The following is a 7,500-nucleotide window of genomic DNA, read 5'->3' as shown; positions in this document are numbered from 1 at the left end:
CACTCGGCATTGCTGCTCCCTAAGGTGAGCTTCTCCTCATAGGCAATTCCGCTCTTATCCGGTCACGTTTGTGTGCCCGAATTTCGCAAGGCAACCTCCATGGGACATGGAAAAGACTCGAGAAGAGAGCTCGCTCACGGGAGAGAGAAGCCAAGGAGACCACGAGAGTGCTGAGAGTGGGACAGCGCTGAATAGGCGGGAGAAGCCTGCGCGTATAAACGGAGATATATATCCAATTGCAACGAAGGAACGTGCCAAAGATCGAGAACAATGGCAGAAATGCTAGTAACGTGCACTTCGGGACCAACGCATCACCGGAAGACAACCGCCAAACATCGAAAGAGTCGCGATGCTCCGCAACCTACGTGCAAAGCGGTCGCACACCGGGTAAGGGAGTGAGAGCCCCAAACATAGCTGGGCGAGGCGCTCACTCCGCTCTTTAATATCTCGTTAATACCGCCAAGGAAATGGCACAAGCACACACACACAAGCATCCTCGGAAGAGGACAGTTCGAGTGACAGGTCAAATCCAAGAGTTCCGAAGACTACCTCCAGGAACAATCGGGAACAAGACCGATTACAAGTCGTCGAGTCTGTTACTGGGCGAACACGAGATGCGCACAGGAAATCGATCAGCCCTCACAATGGCCCAAGGCCAGAGATCGGACTGCTACGATTTACCCCAACAATCATCGTGCCACTCTTCGCAGAGAGGTGATAGACGCCAACGAGCCCGCGCATAGCAATCGAGGTGTAAAAAGGGCGTTGAAGGCAGGAAGCCTGGACGAAAGAGGCTACGAGGTCACCTCGAAGCGGTCTAAGAATCGGGCGCACTTGGGGCGACTACCAGTGCCAACCCCTTATCCCGCGGTGCGTCCGACACACAGAAATTTCCAAGGCGGCCAAGGAGCCTCCCCGCATAGCAATCGGGGTGTGAGGTTACGGATGCAGCATTGATAGCAATCGAGGTGGGAGGCGAAGGATGCAGAAGTGAGAGCCGAGGGATGTAGCAGAGATAGCAATCGGGGTGTGTGATGCAGAAGAGATAGCAATCGAGGTGTGCGGTGGGAAGGGCCCAGCAGCCAGAATGCATGAAGCGACGGATGAAGCAGTGATGACAACCGGGCTGTGAGGAGAGGAGGGATGCAGCCAAGAAAGCAATCAGGGCTCGAGGCAAGGGATGCATCAAGGATAGCAATCATGTTGTGAGGCGAGATTCCAAAGGCTAAACGTGAGAGGCTGCAGGGTCGACTCAGAGAGGTCTATGCATGTGAGAGGCTGAAAGCAAGGTCAACTCGGAGCGGTCTATGCATCGGGCGCGCTTGGGGCGACTACCAGTGCCAACCCCTTATCCCGCGACGCGTCCGACAAAGAGAACGTTCCAAGGCGGCAGAGGAGGTTACCAGCCGAAGGATGCAGTAGCAATAACAGGTATAGTTCCGCGGCGGCCGAGAAGACTCACCGCATAGGAATCGGGATGCGAGGCGAGGGATGCGGCGGGAAGGCCCCGACGGCTAAACGGAAGAGGCTGCAGGGCCGCCTCGGAATGGTCCAAGCATCGGACGCGATTGGGACGACTACCAGTGCCAACCCCTTATCCCGCGATGCGTCCGATACACAGATAGTTCCAAGGCGGCCGAGGAGCCTCACCGCATATCAATCGGGGTGCGAGGCGAGGGATGGGGCGGGAAGGCCCCAACGGCTAGACGGAAGAGGCTTCAGGGCCACCTCGGAATGCTCCAAGCATCGGACGCGCTTGGGGCGACTACCAGTGCCAACCCCTTATCCCGCGATGCGTCCGATACACAGATGGTTCCAAGGCGGCCGAGGAGCCTCACCGCATAGCAATCGGGGGTGCGAGGCGAGGGATGGGGCGGGAAGGCCCCAACGGCTAGACGGAAGAGGCTTCAGGGCCGCCTCGGAATGGTCCAAGCATCGGACGCGCTTGGGGCGACTACCAGTGACAACCCCTCATCCCGCGATGCGTCCGATACGAAGATGGTTCCAAGGCGGCCGAGGAGCCTCACCGCATAGCAATCGGGGTGCGAGGTGGGGGATGCGGCGAGATGGCCCCAACGGCTAGACGGAAGAGGCCACAGGGCCGCGTCGGAATAGTCCAAGCATCGGACGCGCTTGGGGCGACTACCAGTGACAACCCCTTATCCCGCGATGCGTCCGATACGAAGATAGTTCCAAGGCGGCCGAGGAGCCTCACCGCATAGCAATCCGGGTGCGAGGTGGGGGATGCGGCGAGATGGCCCCAACGGCTAGACGGAAGAGGCTGCAGGGCCGCCTCGGAATAGTCCAAGCATCGGACGCGCTTGGGGCGACTACCAGTGACAACCCCTTATCCCGCGATGCTTCCGATACGAAGACAGTTCCAAGGCGGCCGAGGAGCCTCACCGCATAGCAATGGGGGTGCGAGGTGAGGGATGCGGCGAGATGGCCCCAACGGCTAGACGGAAGAGGCCACAGGGCCGCCTCGGAATAGTCCAAGCATCGGACGCGCTTGGGGCGACTACCAGTGACAACCCCTTATCCCGCGATGCATCCGATACGAAGATAGTTCCCAGGCGGCCGAGGAGCCTCACCGCATAGCAATCGGGGTGCGAGGCGAGGGATGCGGCGAGATGGCCCCAAAGGGTAGACGGAAGAGGCTGCGGGGCCGCCTCGGAATAGTCCAAGCATCGAACGCGCTTGGGGCGACTACCACTGCCAACCCCTTATCCCGCGATGCGTCCGATACACAGATAGTTCCGAGGCGGCCGAGGAGCTGGGGGATGCGGCGAGATGGCCCCAACGGCTAGACGGAAGAGGCTGCAGGGCCGCCTCGGAATAGTCCAAGCATCGGACGCGCTTGGGGCGACTACCAGTGACAACCCCTTATCCCGCGATGCGTCCGATACACAGATAGTTCCGAGGCGGCCAAGGAGCCTCACCGCATAGCAATCGTGGTGCGAGGTGGGGGATGCAGCGAGATGGCCCCAACGGCTAGACGGAAGAGGCTGCAGGGCCGCCTCGGAATGGTCCAAGCATCGGACGCGCTTGGGGCGACTACCACTGCCAACCCCTTATCCCGCGATGCGTCCGATACACAGATAGTTCCAAGGCGGCCGAGGAGCCTCACCGAATAGCAATCGGGGTGCGAGGCGAGGGATGCGGCGAGAAAGCCCCAACGGCTAGAGGGAAGAGGCTTCAGGTCCGCCTCGGAATGGTCCAAGCATCGGACGCGCTTGGGGCGACTACCAGTGACAACCCCTTATCCCGCGACGCGTCCGATACACAGATAGTTCCAAGGCGGCCGAGGAGCCTCACCGCATAGCAATCGGGGTGCGAGGCGAGGGATGCGGCGAGAAGGACCCAACGGCTAGACGGAAGAGGCTTCAGGGCCGCCTCGGAATGGTCCAAGCATCGGACGCGCTTGGGGCGACTACCAGTGACAACCCCTTATCCCGCGACGCGTCCGATACACAGATAGTTCCAAGGCGGCCGAGGAGCCTCACCGCATAGCAATCGGGGTGCGAGGCGAGGGATGCGGCGAGAAGGACCCAACGGCTAGACGGAAGAGGCTTCAGGTCCGCCTCGGAATGGTCCAAGCATCGGACGCGCTTGGGGCGACTACCAGTGACAACCCCTTATCCCGCGACGCGTCCGATACACAGATAGTTCCAAGGCGGCCGAGGAGCCTCACCGCATAGCAATCGGGGTGCGAGGCGAGGGATGCGGCGAGAAGGACCCAACGGCTAGACGGAAGAGGCTTCAGGGCCGCCTCGGAATGGTCCAAGCATCGGACGCGCTTGGGGCGACTACCAGTGACAACCCCTTATCCCGCGATGCGTCCGATACACAGATAGTTCCAAGGCGGCCGAGGAGCCTCACCGCATAGCAATCGGGGTGCGAGGCGAGGGATGCGGCGAGAAGGACCCAACGGCTAGACGGAAGAGGCTTCAGGGCCGCCTCGGAATGGTCCAAGCATCGGACGCGCTTGGGGCGACTACCAGTGACAACCCCTTATCCCGCGACGCGTCCGATACACAGATAGTTCCAAGGCGGCCGAGGAGCCTCACCGCATAGCAATCGGGGTGCGAGGCGAGGGATGCGGCAAGAAGGACCCAACGGCTAGACGGAAGAGGCTTCAGGGCCGCCTCGGAATGGTCCAAGCATCGGACGCGCTTGGGGCGACTACCAGTGACAACCCCTTATCCCGCGACGCGTCCGATACACAGATAGTTCCAAGGCGGCCGAGGAGCCTCACCGCATAGCAATCGGGGTGCGAGGCGAGGGATGCGGCGAGAAGGACCCAACGGCTAGACGGAAGAGGCTTCAGGTCCGCCTCGGAATGGTCCAAGCATCGGACGCGCTTGGGGCGACTACCAGTGACAACCCCTTATCCCGCGACGCGTCCGATACACAGATAGTTCCAAGGCGGCCGAGGAGCCTCACCGCATAGCAATCGGGGTGCGAGGCGAGGGATGCGGCGAGAAGGACCCAACGGCTAGACGGAAGAGGCTTCAGGGCCGCCTCGGAATGGTCCAAGCATCGGACGCGCTTGGGGCGACTACCAGTGACAACCCCTTATCCCGCGACGCGTCCGATACACAGATAGTTCCAAGGCGGCCGAGGAGCCTCACCGCATAGCAATCGGGGTGCGAGGCGAGGGATGCGGCGAGAAGGACCCAACGGCTAGACGGAAGAGGCTTCAGGGCCGCCTCGGAATGGTCCAAGCATCGGACGCGCTTGGGGCGACTACCAGTGACAACCCCTTATCCCGCGATGCGTCCGATACACAGATAGTTCCAAGGCGGCCGAGGAGCCTCACCGCATAGCAATCGGGGTGCGAGGCGAGGGATGCGGCGAGAAGGACCCAACGGCTAGACGGAAGAGGCTTCAGGGCCGCCTCGGAATGGTCCAAGCATCGGACGCGCTTGGGGCGACTACCAGTGACAACCCCTTATCCCGCGACGCGTCCGATACACAGATAGTTCCAAGGCGGCCGAGGAGCCTCACCGCATAGCAATCGGGGTGCGAGGCGAGGGATGCGGCGAGAAGGACCCAACGGCTAGACGGAAGAGGCTTCAGGGCCGCCTCGGAATGGTCCAAGCATCGGACGCGCTTGGGGCGACTACCAGTGACAACCCCTTATCCCGCGACGCGTCCGATACACAGATAGTTCCAAGGCGGCCGAGGAGCCTCACCGCATAGCAATCGGGGTGCGAGGCGAGGGATGCGGCGAGAAGGACCCAACGGCTAGACGGAAGAGGCTTCAGGGCCGCCTCGGAATGGTCCAAGCATCGGACGCGCTTGGGGCGACTACCAGTGACAACCCCTTATCCCGCGACGCGTCCGATACACAGATAGTTCCAAGGCGGCCGAGGAGCCTCACCGCATAGCAATCGGGGTGCGAGGCGAGGGATGCGGCGAGAAGGACCCAACGGCTAGACGGAAGAGGCTTCAGGGCCGCCTGGGAATGGTCCATGCATCGCACGCGCTTGGGGCGACTACCAGTGACAACCCCTTATCCCGCGACGCGTCCGATACACAGATAGTTCCAAGGCGGCCGAGGAGCCTCACCGCATAGCAATCGGGGTGCGAGGCGAGGGATGCGGCGAGAAGGACCCAACGGCTAGACGGAAGAGGCTTCAGGGCCGCCTCGGAATGGTCCAAGCATCGGACGCGCTTGGGGCGACTACCAGTGACAACCCCTTATCCCGCGACGCGTCCGATACACAGATAGTTCCAAGGCGGCCGAGGAGCCTCACCGCATAGCAATCGGGGTGCGAGTCGAGGGATGCGGCGAGAAGGACCCAACGGCTAGACGGAAGAGGCTTCAGGGCCGCCTCGGAATGGTCCAAGCATCGGACGCGCTTGGGGCGACTACCAGTGACAACCCCTTATCCCGCGATGCGTCTGATACACAGATAGTTCCAAGGCGGCCGAGGAGCCTCACCGCATAGCAATCGGGGTGCGAGGCAAGGGATGCGGCGAGAAGGACCCAACGGCTAGACGGAAGAGGCTTCAGGGCCGCCTCGGAATGGTCCAAGCATCGGACGCGCTTGGGGCGACTACCGTTGCCAACCCCTTATCCCGCGATGCGTCTGATACACAGATAGTTCCGAGGCGGCCGAGGAGCCTCACCGCATAGCAATCGGGTTGCGAGGCAGATTATTGGGAAGGGAACCCCCTGGGATGCGGCTCAAGCAGTGCCCAAAGGGACTGGAATGCGGAATCACATCGAGAGACCCAAATGCTATACGAGGGCTCAAATCGAATTATCGATTTGGCCACGACATGGACGCATCGGAACGACTACCTTTGCCGAACCACTCGCAATTGCATCCATACCGAAACCAATAGACATTTCCGTTAGAGCCCTCGCATAGCATTCGGGAATCTCGCATGCCCCTCTAAATCGACCAATGCTGGCGCTCAACGAAAATCCGAGCGCTACCACCGTTCGAGCGCCAGCATTGGTCGAGTTAGAGGGGCACGGGGGAGAATGCTCCAGTCAACACCTCCCCTATATAAGTTATTTGTCCGATTCTCGCACAACCGTAGTCTGCCTCGTCGAATCAAACAACGGTCCCAGATTCCGACTTCCGTTCCGTAGAGACCCAAAAGCTAGATGGAGGCTCGCAAGAAAGAGAGTCGGCGCATAGCAATCGGGTTTCTCGAACGTTTAGGGACCGAGCTCACTTGCGGATAGGGCAAAATCCGCCAAGCAACCCAAAAGCTAGACGGGGGCTCGAATCGAATCGCCTAGGCGGCCACAACAACGACGTGTTGGATCGACTACCAGTGCCAAACCATTCAGCAAGACTAGTCTGTGTCGAGGCCGGATAGAGATTCTCAGAGAGCGCCCGTATAGCATTTAGGAGACCTGCCGCGTCCCTCACACTCGACAAATGGTGGTGCACGTTTATAAATCCGAGCGATCCCAACCCTTTCAAGCACCAACATCGGTCGAGATAGAGGGGCACGGAGGGGGCTGCGTGAGACAACACAGTCCCCTATATAAGTTATTTGTCCGATTCTCACACATCCGAAGAATGGTCATCAAATCGGACAACAGCCCAAACTTCCGACTTCCGTCCCAGAAAGCCCAAGAGCTATCTAAAACGTTCATGGCCGGAACTCGATCGCGGCTATACCAGTCCGCCAAGCAACCCAAAAGCTAGACTGGAGCTCTAGTCGAATCACCTCTGTGGCCATTGCAAGGACGTGTTGGAGCGACTACCATTGCCGAACCATTCCGCAGGTCGAGTCCATACCAAGGCCGCATAGAGATTCACGATGAGCTCCTGCATAGCAATCAGGAGACTTGCCGTGTCCATCACAATCGATAAATCCTGGTGCAAGATTTTTGCATCCGAGCGCTCCAACCAGTCGAGCACCAGCATCAATCGACATAAACGGGCACGGGGGGAGGATGCTCGAGAACACTACCTCCCCTATATAAGTTATTTGTCCGATTCTCAAGCAGCCGAAGTCTGGTCATCGAAT

The sequence above is a fragment of the Cryptomeria japonica genome, unplaced genomic scaffold (genome assembly GCF_030272615.1).
Source record: "Cryptomeria japonica unplaced genomic scaffold, Sugi_1.0 HiC_scaffold_323, whole genome shotgun sequence".
Taxonomy (NCBI): Eukaryota; Viridiplantae; Streptophyta; class Pinopsida; order Cupressales; family Cupressaceae; genus Cryptomeria; species Cryptomeria japonica.
The sequence above is the reverse complement of the archived record's forward strand: the minus strand, read 5'-3'. Positions refer to the sequence as shown.